The sequence below is a fragment of the Trichosurus vulpecula genome, chromosome 9 (assembly GCF_011100635.1).
Source record: "Trichosurus vulpecula isolate mTriVul1 chromosome 9, mTriVul1.pri, whole genome shotgun sequence".
NCBI classification, from domain to species: Eukaryota; Metazoa; Chordata; class Mammalia; order Diprotodontia; family Phalangeridae; genus Trichosurus; species Trichosurus vulpecula.
In genome coordinates, this window is record NC_050581.1 from 58,107,244 (window position 1) to 58,121,443 (window position 14,200).

At 43.1% G+C, this 14,200-nt stretch overlaps 1 pseudogene; it reads right to left on the reverse strand.

Annotated features, from left to right (window-relative positions):
* Positions 1–6,200: 6,200 nt before the first annotated feature.
* Positions 6,201–14,200, reverse strand: part of LOC118832116 — a 92,729-nt pseudogene continuing 84,729 nt past the window's right edge.

Here is a 14,200-nt window from a genome sequence, read left to right on the forward strand (position 1 = left end):
TAGTTGTAGTCTTGTAAGTCCTGACTGTGGGGGTAAGTTAATTCCCAATATCTTCTGCATTATTATAGTTATTTTGAATGGAATTTCCTTTGCTATTTTTTCTTGCTGGTTTTGTTAGCAATATTTGGAATGGCTGGTGATTTTTGTAGGCTTATTTTATAATTCAGCTACTTTATTGAAGCTATTAAAACATGAACTCCCCCAAGACAATTCCCAGTGTCTTCCTATGTCTTTTACTAGACCCATTCACTTTTGTGGAGTACTTTACAGTAACAAAGACCTTTCCTATCTCATTTGATTTTTTAAAAAATTATTTTGTTTTTATTTATGAACTAAAGCAAGTTTTCTCATAACATAACACAATAAAAAAAGATGATTGCCCATCTCATTTGATTTTTACAACCCTGAAAGGTGGGAAGTATGAGTATTATCACCCCCATTTTAAAGATGATGAAACTCATGCCCAGAGGGGCTAAATGACATGCTAAATCAAATTCTTGATTTTTGGAGGGGGAAGGCAAGGCAATTGGCATTAAGTGACTTGTCCAAGGTCACACAGCTAGTAAGTGTGTCAAGTGTCTGAGGCAGGATTTGAACTCAGGTCCTCCTGACTCCAGGACCAGTGTTTTAGCCACTGCACCACTCAGCTGCCCCATGTTTGTTGTTTTCCAACACCACTCTTCTTACTTTCATGCTCTACTCACTGTGCCACCTTGCCCCCCCCCAGCAAATCCTTTTAATTCTTCATAATATCCCTCCCAAACATCCTTTTTTCTCCACCCACAAAGTAGCTACCCTAGTTCAACCTCTCATTACCTCTTGTTTAGATTATTACTATAGCCTCTTAATTGATCTCTTTGTATCTGGTTTCTCCTCCCCTATCCATCTGATCTTCAGCTGCCAAAATGGCAGCAAAGATTTGACCATATCATTTCCCTGCCCAAAATATTTCAGTGGCTCCCCTTTTCCCCAAGAATAAAATATAAACTCTTCTGTTTGGTGTTGAAAGCCATACACAATGGTTATTCTCCCCATCTTTCTGAATCAACCTCACCTTACTTTTTCCTTAGGCTAAATGGAACTCATTATCTTCCTCATGAATCCTCCCCTCTTCAAAAGTTCCCTGTTACTGTCTAGGGCACTACCATCCTCCCAATCATCCAGCCTCCATTGGGAGCTTCTACTCATCCTTTTCTCTCACCCCCATATCCAATCTTTTGCAAAGTCCTGTCAATTTTGCCTTCAAAACATTTATGTGCCCCCTTCTCTCCTCTGACCCTGCCACCACTACACCTCAATATTGGACTATTTCAATAGCATGTGGGTTGGTTTCTCTGCCTCAAGTCTCTCCCTATTCCAGTCCATCTTCCACTCATCTGTCAAATTAATCTTCCTAGGGGCAGCTAGGTGGATGCAGAGGATAGAGTACTGGCCCTGGAGTCAGGAGGACCTGAGTTCAAATCTGACCTCAGACACTACTAGTTGTGTGACCCTGGGCAAGTCACTTACCACCAGTTGCCTCGAAAGTAAGAAAAATTAATCTTCCTAAGGCACAGATTTGATCCCACCTTGTTAGAACTCTTTCTTAAACTCTAGTGGCTCCCCATTGCCTACTGAATCATAAAAACTCCTGTTTGGTGTTCCAAGTCCTTTATAACCTCAGCCTCTCATAACTTTCCAGTCTTATACTTTATTCACTCCCAGTCTTTTCATACCTTATTCCCTCCCAAGTGATCTGTGATCCAATAACACTGACCTCCTTGCTGTTCTTCACATGACTCCTAATTCTAACATTTTCACTGGCTCTCCTGATGCTTGTACACCTCTCTCCTAACCTTCACCTCCTGGCTTTCCAGGACCTAACTAAAATTTTGCCTTTTATAGGAAGCCTTTTCCAGTCCCCCTTACTCCTAGTGCCTTCCCTCTGTGGATTATCTCCAATTTATTCTCTCTATATCTTGTTTGTACATAGTTGTTTGTCCCATTAGACTGTGACCTATTTGTGGGCAGGGGACTTTTTTTTGCCTTTATTTGTAATCCTTAGGCTTGGCACAGGGTCAGGCACATAATAGGTGTTTAATAAATGCTTGTTGATCAACAAACCTACAGACCTACTTGCTTCCCCTACATCTCTCTCTTTGCACAGACTGTTCAACGTTCCTAGAATGCCCTTACCTCCTCACCTTTATCTTATGGAGCTCATAGAGCCCTCAAAAACCCAGTTCAGTTGCCTTTTATACAAGGCACTGATGGATCTCCAATGCCCCACCCCAGATGTTAGGGTTCCTCTGCCCCTACTGGGTATTATTTTGTATTTACTTTGTATGAATTTTGTATTTCATCCTCAGTCTACATATTGTTTTCCCCCAGGAGAAGGTAAGCTCCTTGAAGGCAAAGGCTGGGTAAGCACTCCAGTCTTAGTCCTCACATGTTGCCTGTGAGGCAATTAATAAAGGCAATAGGTAATTAATAAAGTTTTGTAGAATTGAACTGAAGCTGAGATATGAACCTATATCTCCTGCCTCCAAGTTACTGATGAATATCAGGCCACAGAACTCAGATGGCTCTGGAAGACAAAGTGAGGCTGGTGACCTTGCACAGCCCTCCCTCACTCAAATCAAAGTCAACTGCAAGTCATGTCATCATCTCCCTGATGTCATGGTCCTCTTCGAGAAGGACAAACACAACAGCAATCACAGTAAGGTGATACTCATTCTCCAACCCCTACCCCTTTAACACTGAGGAGGGGCAGTAGGAGGGGGAAGTGAAAGGGAAAGTTCTGGATGATCTATAATTGAATAGTCAGCCCTTAGAAAACTGCACAGATATGTGCATAGATATGCACAAAGAAACAGGTTAGCCATAAAATAATGAAAAAGGCCCTGTATTTGGAGTCAAAAGAGCTTGAGACAAATGTCCCTTCCAGCAATTAACTAGTGGTGTGACAACCTCCCTGGCTTTCAGTTTTCTTATCTGTAAAATAAAGGGGTTAGACTAGGTGAGATCAATTCTAGCTCTGAGTCAACAATCTTGTGACCTCTATGTCCCCTCCTATATAGCTTTCTATGATCATCCATGCAATGGATTTTAATGCTATGGGCTTCCATGAGCAAGAGGAGGGACTTGGATGCGGCAAGGATTGGCATCTTGTATCCGGGACAACTGTTCTGATTTGCTTGTATCTAGGTGGTGCAATGGATAGAGTGCCAGGCCTGGAGTCAGGAAGACTCACCTTCCTGAGTTTAAATCTGATCTCAGACACTAGCTGTGTGACCCTGGGCAAGTCATTCAACCCTGTTTGCCAAAGTTTCTCATCTGTAAAATGAGCTGGAGAAGGAAATGGCAAAGCACTCCAGAATCTTTGCCAAGAAAACCCTAAATGGGGTCATGAAGAGTCCTGACTGAAAAACAACTCGACAACAAGCTCTTTGGCCAGGAAGCCGGATTTCAGGTTTTGCCTTTTCTCCACTACAGTATTTTCTCTTCCTAGACCCCTAGGCCACCCACATGAAGCTCATTAGCAAGGGTCAGGGTGTGAGTCAGTATGGTATAGTGGAAACAATGGATTTGGAGTCTAAAGACCTGGGACTGGCCAAGGGAAGGGAAACAAGTCATCTGGTGTTTGGAAGAAAAGAATCAGTGACATATTAGAAGCCAAATAGCTCCAGCTCACCCCACAGATACCTGGGGCTCTGCCTCCTTATTCTGACCCTCTCATTCCCCAACTCAGAGGAACCATTTCTATACTTCTACTCTAACAACTTTTTAAAAAGGCCCAATCTGGTAAAAATTCTGATAGATTACTGGAATGAAAAATGAAATATTTTTTCAAAGTTTCAAATTTTTTATTTTTTAGACTAATAAGGGATAGAAATACCTGATTTTGATTACTTGTTAGAAATTTTCACTAAGAACACTCCTTCTAGCCCCAAGAGAGACAGGGTCTTTTTGCCATTGAGTGCTTTGCAAGGTTGGTGAAAAACAAATCTGGTTCTCTCTGATTTGTTAAGAAAATATATCCCTGTGGAGGTGACTAAGTCCTGCAACAGAGATTGAGACTAAAGCCTCAAGGAGGTAGTGTGTCGTGTTTCCTGTGTGTAATCAATTTTGTAACCACAAGAAAATATTTCTTTCCCTCCTTTCTCTCCAATCCAAATCTGTGATTTTGGAAGTCAGGCTTCAATAATCCATGTGTTGCTACAATTTCTGATCTTTGATTCTCACAATTTCTTTCACTGAAAGGAATTTTCTTTTGTGAGGATACTTCTTTGATAGCTAAGTCCATAAGCAACAGAAATCTCTGCCCTCCCCTCCTCCACAACACCCCACCATCCCTCCATGAACAGTCATTAACTTTCAACAGAGAAAGAGGCTGATCCCTAGATGGATCATAGTGTCATACAGGGAGAACTGGAAGGGACCTGGGAGGTCTTCTAGTTCAGTCTTCTCACTTGTACAAAACTGGAAACTGAAACCCAGAAAGAACAATTTGGCTAACATTACAGAGGTAATAAACAGCAAAGCTAGGATTCTAACCCTGGTCTGCTGACTCCGTAGCCAGTGGTCTTTTCACATCTTCCCTGTTCTGGTTTTCACTTTCCTATCCAGCCTGGACCTCAGTCTACTACTTTTATCTTTCACCATATATCACCTTAGGATCCCTAGCCATTCCTCCCAACACCCTATCTGAAAATTCTCATATCTAGGAAGCTTCTACCATATGATTTCTTAGTTTCTCCTCTCCTGCTTTCAAAGGGTTGAAACTGAAGAAACTCATGACATAGATTTGATTTCATTCTCTGTAATTTTGCCATGCATAACTCAGGGTGGCTCACTGTTCAACCATCCATCTTGTCTGTCCTTATCTGTTACTATTAGACCAATTCCAAACATTTCTTTTTTCCTCCATCCCCCGACTGCCTCATCACTTCCCATACTTGAGAAGATAATCCAGCCTGCAACTTCAATAAGATTTGAAAGCACCGGCCAAGAGCCCTCTCCATAACCTTCCTGGAAATTTCATCAGTCCCTACTCTCCTCCTTCCCTCTGATGACAGAATAGGTATTTTTGGTGAAACTCAATCTTTCTACCTGGATATTGCATTTCATTCTCTCCCAACTTCCCCAGGATCTTGCACCAGTGGTCATCTACAATTTAAGAATTTTTTTGAACCTTTTTTGATGTGGACAGTCTTAAAGCCTTGACTCCCCCTGCCCCCTTCTCTCCAACGACTGAGTTATTCCACCGAAAACGAGATGCACCTGCACAAAGATGAAATTAGCTAAATTACCGAAACAGCGGGACTTTTTGCAAAGTGCCAGGGGTCGGCCATAGTTTGAAAGGTCAACTTAGTCTGTTTTTCAGGATTCCTTGCTTCAGAACTCAGATCCCTGAAAATACAGTGGCCCCAGGGGCCTCTCACTGCTGGAATGTGGCTACAGGGAGCTGAGCCGCGAGACTCTGGGCCCTTCCCTGCTTCAGGAGTGTTCAGCTCTTTCCTGCCTCTGAACACCCACTGAGTCAGGCTACAGGGATACTTTGCTTATAAGCCATCCCTGCGTAGCGGGCAGGGGAGGCTGGGTCCTGGTTCTCGGATTGTTCCTGGTTTTGCCCTTGCTCCAGGCTGGAAGCAACTCTATTTGGGGAATGCAGATGACTGGGGCACGAGGCTCAGACCCTACCCTACCTACCTGACCCTAAGGTCAGCTTAATCTCCCGGCTGAGAAAGCTGTGGAGCAGAGAGCCGGGGAAAGCAAGCTGTCAGACCAGCAGACCTACCGGCAACCAGAGACCGACTCGAAGTCCCAAGTATTCTACCCAGCTTCCCAGCAATCAGTGGCGCAGGGACACCTCTGGCACACCTCTGGGGCTATTCCCTCGGAGGCCTTGAACTCACCTTGGCACTGTGCTGAAGTGAGTTCCGATCGGGGACAGCGGCAGAGGTACCTGGCAGTGGGCAGGCGTGCGCGTACGGGCTGGGCTGTGCTACGCTGCGCTCCGGGACGCACCTGAGCATCCCCAGCCGCCCAGCAGTCATAGCCTCTTGTGAGCCAGGTCCAGTCTCCTCCTCCCGTCCCTCCTCTCCAGGCTGGCCTCCCAGCCCTAGTCACCGCCCTCAGGTCCCAGTGAGGCCGACTGCACTAAGCTCCATAGCTCCCTCTGAAGCCCCACAGCCGAACTGCGCGCAGTCACAGCCCACTCAGCCCTTGCCAGTTGCGCGTGGGATCTGCCAGTTGAGCGAGGGACCAGTTGCAGCGTCGCCTACTGAGGTCCTTTCTTTGGCCACAGGTTCGGGGTTCCCTTCCGCAAGGGGCAGCCCCGGCCTTTGAGGTCCCCAGGTGTATCCTTGCGCCTGACCGTCACCAGACAGACCATTTCTCATCCGAGCCTCTTGGGTGGAGAAGGGCGGTCTGAAGCCTCCCTCTTCCGCCAAATTGAAAGGCACGCTCTTTTACCTTGCTGCTTTTGCGGAGGAGAACCGCGACCCTCTAGCGGTCTGACCGTGTTACTGCAAGACTTCTGGCGTTTGAAAACGAAGCAGAAGACCTCTAATAACGCAGCTCCTTGCCTTCATCCACCTGCTCATGCCGTCAGGTGAAGCGAGGAGGGGCAGTTGTTGCTGTTGTTCTGACTCCAGGCCCAGCCGGAGTTCAAATTCGGCCTCAGGCTAGCTGTGTGTGACCTTGGGCAAGTCAACTCTGTTTGCTTGAGTTCCTCACGTGCTACATGAGTTAGAGAAGGTAATGGCAAACGACCCAAGAATCTCTGTCAAGAAAACCCCAAGTGGGGTCAGGAAGACCAAACAACAACAACCACTCAATCATCTTACTTGGTTTTAGGTAGTGATTTTAACATTCCTCTGTAAGACATTTCTGGTTCCTCTCTTTTTTCTAATCCAGTCCAATCCAGCAAGCATTTAAATCTGCTATGCGCACAAGTATTCCCATTGACTCTGGGGATGCAAATACAAAATGAAAATCAGTCCCTGCCTTCAGGGAGTTTATAATTTACATTCCTCCTTCAGGTAAAGGTCTTAGCAGTATTGAACTGGAAGGTCTCTTGGGATCATCTAATAAGGCATCTGCATATTAAGGCCTGAGGGACAAATCCCACCTGGTTTTGTATGCCCTAAGCTAAGAGTAGTTTTTACCTTCTAAAATTAAAATTGGGGCTGTCTGGTAAGTGGGAAGAACGCTGACTGGAAGTGGCTCTATGTTTAAAATTAAAAAGTTAAAAAACATTCTTAGCTCGTTTTGGCCCTAAAGCAGTAGTGAATGATCTCATTTTACAGATAAGGAAATGGAGGCACCAAACGCATTTTTACCAATTTGTCCAAAATCACCCAGGGAGGTGGTAGCAGAGCTAGATGCAAACTGAGAACTCCTGAATTCTAGGCCAGTGCTCTTCCTACCACACTTTACAGCCCCTCTTATGGCTGATCTGTCTGAATTTATTACATGCCTTGCTTGTGGGAATGTGGTTGTCTGATGAATGTGGTACCTTTTCCCCACTTCCAAAAGCTTTCTAGATAATCTAATTTTTCTGGTCTCTTGGTTAACTTTTTCTTGAATAGCAAAATACCAAATCATTAAAAGCTATGTGACCCTGAGCAAGTAGCTTAACATCTCTGGCCCTCAGTTTCCTCATCTGTAAATTGAGGGGGTTGAACTAAATGATCTATAGTTTCTTCTACAGCTATCCCTTCCACGTTGTGACTTTCCCCATCATGGTTTTGATATATCATGGGTTGGCATAAGAAATTAAATGGGAAATTTTGGTGAGTTTTGCAGAAGCTGCAGATGACCAATGAAGGCCAGCAGATGACACAGAAAAAGTTTAGAAACTCAGAAATGCATAAAATATATATAAAATTGTATAAAATCAACATATTTTATCTTTTAATAACCATAATAATTCAGATTTCTTCTTTAGTACAAGAGATGGCTAGAAGACTTTATGTGGATTTTCCAGATAACAGGGGTGCTATACCCCTAAGGAATGGATAACTAGTTCTAAATCTGATTCTTTCTCATACTCTAATTTTTCCTATTTAAAAAGTCTCCTTTTCAATTACTTCCTCATCGGCACACCAGAGCACAAGTCATGGTATGGGAAGGTCAATGCCTTTAAATTATAAGAGCTAAATTTGGCCCACCTTATCTAGGCATTCTAGAAAGGCAGAGCAGGGATGTAGGAGATCTCTCAGCTTTCTTGCCCCTGGGATAGTATATTTGAAAGAAAGGGGGAGTCTATTCACTGATAGTGGTTATTTTCCATTGAGGTTTGCATGTCCAAAGACTGATTCATGAAATTTATTTCAACAAAATTAATTATCTGTTGAGTGCTTAGTACTAGGTACTGGGGGAGATACAAAGTTTAGATAAGCCCCACTCCCCCTTTTGGTCTAGTAGGTAGATAAAACTCATACATAGATAATTATAATACACAATACAGGATCAGTTTCTTAGAGAAATGCAAAATAAGGTACTAGTAAATAGGAAGGTAGGAGGTGAGGTAGCAAATAGGGTTAAGCGATTCACCCAGGGTCACACAGCTAGTAAGTATCTGAGGCCAGACTTGAACTCAGAAAGATGTGTTGTCCCTGACTTCAGGCCCAGCACTCCATACACTGCTCTGCCTTGAATGGAAATACAGTTCAATGTGATCTGAGCCTTCCCCGTCGTTCTTTTAGGATTGTCAATGCTTTCAAGTAAGGGAATAAAGTCAAACAAACACATAGACAATTCATATTACTTCTTTCTCTTCCTTCCCACACTTGGGATTGTGGATTTGAAATTCCCCTTCCAGACCTCTAGTCTATTTTTGAATCATTATGGTTTCAATTATAATAAAGGCCTGGAATAATAAGAGCTGACGTATACAATGCCTCCCAATGATGAAGTCAAGTCAACGAGCATTTATAAAGCATCTTCTTTGTATCAGGTACTGTGCTTTGTGGACTATATTTCATTTGAGCCTCACAATAACCCTAAGGGGTGGACGAGGCTGTTATCTCTATTTTACAAATGAGGAAACTGAGGTTCAGAGAAGTTAAGTCAATCAAATCAATAACATTTTTAAAGCACCTACTATATGCCCTCCGCTAAGCATTGATTAAGTGATTTGTCCAAGGCCATACAGGTATTAATTGTCAGAGGCTCGGTGAAACCACCTGATTCTACCAGGACAAGTATTCTACCATCACTATGACATGTTAGTTTTCTCGGGACTTTTCCATCTTTGATTGATAGATGCCTTGGAAGAATATGAGTCATGGAGAGGCCCAAGGACCCATACATACAGTATCAGAAGTTGTCAGGGGAAGTCCATCTTCCAGGGCCAGGGCATTTAAGGCAACAATTTTTATTTACTAAGTGGAAATAGGTTCCGCCACACTAGAAATTCGTATCAGCTCCCCTGCTTTGTTATATTTAATACGTCTTCTCTCCTAATTTGGACATACGGTGAATCTGCTCAGAACATGGGGACCTGGGGATTTTGCAATAATTTAGAAAATTTACAAATCATCGGTATTTGAAAAAGGCATTTTCTGAAATGAAAAACAGGAAGTTTTAAGCTACCTTCTCTAGTGGTACGGGACTTGGATTTGAAGTCAGGAAACTTGAGTTTTAGTACTAGATTAGCTTACTATCTGCTTACTTATTTTTTTAACTTCCCAATTAAACTTTTCCTTTATTAAATATACTTAGAAAAACTATTCTTAAATGGAACCCAAATTACCCTAAAGCCATCACTCATTTGCTCTTCTCATGATGTTGAAAGGTATTAAAAAAAAAGTTAGCATAGCCCTCCATCTATGCAATTTGTATCTCCTCTTAACAAGATATTTTTACCAGCTACCCTGCAATCTGTTAATGAATTCACTGACAAATGCAGTCATCAAAATGAGTTAAGCATTTGTCCTAATAGTACACTTCTTCCCGTTTACTTCTGGGGAGGAATTTCCTCTCATGAGCCAATACTACTGAATCCACAGTTTCGTGGCACCAGTTTTCTGGAGAGGGACATGCTCCGAGAGAAATGGAGTAGGAGAGGAAACCTAGAAAAGATTTCACAAGCTTATTCCAAAATACTTTTAAGAGCCAATCCACACAGAATGGCAATCTAGGGCAAAGCTGAGATGGGGCAACAGTTCCTGGAAACTTCACGGGATGTGCGATACAGATCGTCCAAGAATAAAAGCCAGAAAGCCCAAGCAGTAACAACAGCATAAATTTGTCATACATAGTTGACACTAACTGAATGCCTCCAGTATTGGTATAGGGTCACTTGTAGTCAGGGGGATATCTATATTTTTGCAGCACCTGAACTTGTTGGTCATAAGCAGAAACTATTTCCAGTGAATTGCTGGACATCGAATTTACAGAGATCCTTCAGTTCATAATCTATCTGTTCTTCATCTGTCCCAGGTCACCTCTGGCCCTAGGGGAACATCTTCTGACCCAGCATACACAGAGTGAGCTTGATCCAGGACTGCCCTTATTAATTTTAGAAATACATGCTCAGATAAGGTTCATCTGGTTGACATAGGGAGCCAGTACATCAAGAAATTGAGAGAATGTGACTCTAGTTTCACACTATCATGAATTATGTAGTAATATATATATATATATATATATATATATATATATATATATATATATATATAATTTATGTAGTAATAAATGTGCCACCTTTAAGATAACTGATCTTTAAAGGTGTCATAAACTGCTTCATGAGGGTATTTGGTTTCAATATATTTGATATACTCGCTCGCATGGATGGATGACCACTGGACAAGAATTCTTGGTGAGATTCAGGTCACTGTTTAGGACTTCATAAACCTCCAAAAGATTTAAAGCTCTTGGGAAACTTCCTTCCTTCCAAATCTCTTTTGACACACTCTTGGTATCTATGAGGACAGGAAACAAGCTACGGATTTTCAGCTTAAATTCCTCGTAGGATTCTGGGAGAAGTCTGTAGAACTTTTCATAAAGGTACAAAAGATCTGTCATCATGCTATGTCCCACTGAAAGTTTCTTGGCTTTTACCAGTGTCTGGAAAAAGGCAGCAAAACCCTGGGCTGAGAGAAAAGTCTTCTACCTCTTGCAGTCATCGTGATCACAAGAGGAGTTCTCTACATGGCATTGGTATTTTCTGCTTTCTATCTCTACTAGTACCCTTTTGTCTTTCATCAGAGTCCAAACTGTGGGGAAAGCCTGCGTCAATACCAAATGTACCTCAAGAAGCCTGGAACCCAGCTATATCAGTTATAATTGAAACCTGGTTATACCCAATACCCTTCTTTTTCCCACTCCAACCACCATGTGACCTCATCAGTCACCACCTCCATTTACCCTTTGTCCAGTGTACAATGAGCTCTTCAATTTCCTGGTAGAAGTTCTTGCTTAATTTTCTTCTCCTGTTATTTGGTCATATATGGGAATTCCATTTTTGAGGAACTTATTATAATCAAAATTGTGCTGATTCAAAAATAGAATACTAGGGGCATAGAGAAGGAAGTTATATAAATTGGCTGTATATTTGTTTGACATTCTTCCTCTACTTGAAAACATTGACAATCCTAAAAGAATGACAGAGGGTTGAGGGGGGAGGCTGAGGTTATGTTGAACTGTATTTCCATTCTTGGTGGGCAGCTAGGTGGATAGAGTGCTGGCCAGAAGTAAAGGAAAACATCTTACGAGTTCAAATCTGGTGTTGATGAGGGTTTGGGGTGAGAGGTGCTCGACACGCCGGGTCCTGCCGAACGAATTCGACTCAAGCTTTCTCAGCCAAGGGAAAGGACAAAGTTTATTAAGAGTTAGCCAAATAAGCCTGCCCCGAGAGATCCCACCCCTTGCGACGCCTGTAAGGAAAAAGGGCCAGACCCATCTGAGCTAGATTGGTTCTGACCAACCTCATGGAGGCAAGATGGAGATTATATACACAAAGGTTGTGGGAGGGATTGAGGGGTGGTCTGGGGTGACCAGAAGAGGGGTCTAGGGAGGGACTTAAGGACGAGGTCAGACTCCAGGGTGGGGGAAATAGCTGAAGGCCATATGGAAATGACAACCCATCAAGGGCTGGGGTAGCAGAGCTAGGTATAGATATTTTGATCAGGATTAAGGATGGGAAACAGGATTAAGGGTGGGAAACAGCTGACAATAGAGGACTGGGCAAGGTAGGCATTTGGGCTTAATGGTTATAGCCTCAGGCCAAGGCCAGGTCGAGTGGCAAGATTCAAGGAGAGTTCAAGGGTTCAAGGGGTTCCCAGAGACTGTGCCCTCATCAGTGTTAGACACTTATTAGCTGTGTGACTCTGGGCAAGTTACCTAACCCTGTTTGCCTCAGTTTCCTCATCTGTAAAAGGAAATGGTAAATTGCTTCAATATCTTTTCTGAGAAACCTCAAGTGGGGTCGCAAAGAGCCCAGTCAGAAATGATTGAACGACACATTTTCATTCCTATCCTGTCAAACCACAAATTCAGCCACATTTTAAATAATATTCTGTGTGTCCAATCAGACACACTAAAATGACCGAATGCTCCCCCTGGTCTTTAGATACCACTCTGCTGGTGAGTCAGAGAGACTGGTTTGCTGGCTTCTTGGAAAGATGGACCTCAAGCCTTTAAATTCCATGTCCAAACCCTGAAAGGGAGCCCAAAATGACCTTCTGTAGCATGAGTAGTTTCTGCTCAAAGCCCTTGGTGCCCAACTCTGTGGTAGGCCATGTGCTTCCTGCACCCTTCTCACTGCCCAGGGTTAGGCCCCCTCTCCACTGAACTACGCTAGGGGTACATGGGGGCAGGATGGGGAAGAGGAGGGGAAGGGGGAAAGGGATATTGCAGAAGTGGGGAAAGAGGAGGTAAGGAAGGGAGAGATGGAGGAAGAGGGAAGGGAAAGAAGGAGTGTGGGGGGGAAGATGGAGGAGGGGAAGAGGGGGAGAAGAGGAGGTAGATGGAAAGGGGAGGGAAGAAGGGCAAAGAGGAAAAGAAGAGAAAGAAAGGGAAGGGAGAAGTAAGAAGTGGGAGAGGAAGGAGGAAGAGAAAGAAGGGGAGATGGAGGAAGGGGGAAAGGAAGAGGAGGAAGAGGGGAGATGGAGGAAGAGGGGAAAGGAAGAGAAAGAAGGGGAGATGGAGGAAGTTGGGAAAGGAAAGAAGGGGAGGAAGGAAGGAGAGAAAGAAGGGGAAATGGGGGAAGGGAGAAGGAGAGGGAAGAAAGAGGAGGGAAGGAAAAGGAAGGGAAAGAGAAGAGGAGCTATCTGCTTACTTATTAACTGGGTGAAAGTGAAACAGTTCACTTCACCTTTCTGAGACTGTTTCTTCAGCTGTAAAATGAATATAAAGGCAAGCCTTTTCTGAAAGCATAAGCATATGAAGAGGCCAGGAATTAGGTTAGGCTGACATTAGAGACCATAGCCTTGCCTTCAGGGTCTAACTTATTTCCCCACCTTTTCCTTACCCACTCATAGAAAGAACATTAGACTTAAGGTTTGACGATGGGGGAGGCCAGAATCTCAGAGCTGTTCTATGGTTTTTGAGCAAATAATCATTGCCTGGCGTATAACCTTCAGAGAGAACAATCTGGGAGCTATATAGAATGTTTACCACTAAGCAAGGTGAGGTCTTGGACTGAATGATCCAGGCTCCCAGATTAGGTAGAAGAGTCCAAAGAAAAGACTAATCCTCCAGGCATTAGCTGGCTGGGAGTGCTCCATTCTTTATTCTAGAAAATTGGGCCCCCAGGAGATAAAGGGCTTCATTCCTTTGAAGGAATAAGAAAAGGAATGCTTTTTCCTGGTCTTGGTCCAAGGTTTTTTATTTATTTGTTTGTTTTTAAATCTTTTCTGTAGAAGATTAAAACTGTAAAAGGCAGATAACAATAGTACTTATCCTTCAGGGCTGTGAGACTCAAATAAGATAATGTTTGTAAAGAGCATAGTACTGTGCCTGGCTTTAATAGTATGGGCTTTAATTAATGCTTTCTTTCCTCATTCCTTCAATCAATTAATAAGCATTTATTAAGCACCTCCTACATGCCTGGCTCTGTGTTGGGGATATAAAGACAAAAATGAAATGTTCTTGCTTTGAAGTAGCTTATATTATTTTGGGGAAATGACATGTACATATGCATCTAACTAGGTACAAAACAAAATACAAGTTAATTGGGGTAAGAGGGAGGGAAGCAGTAGCAGCTGGA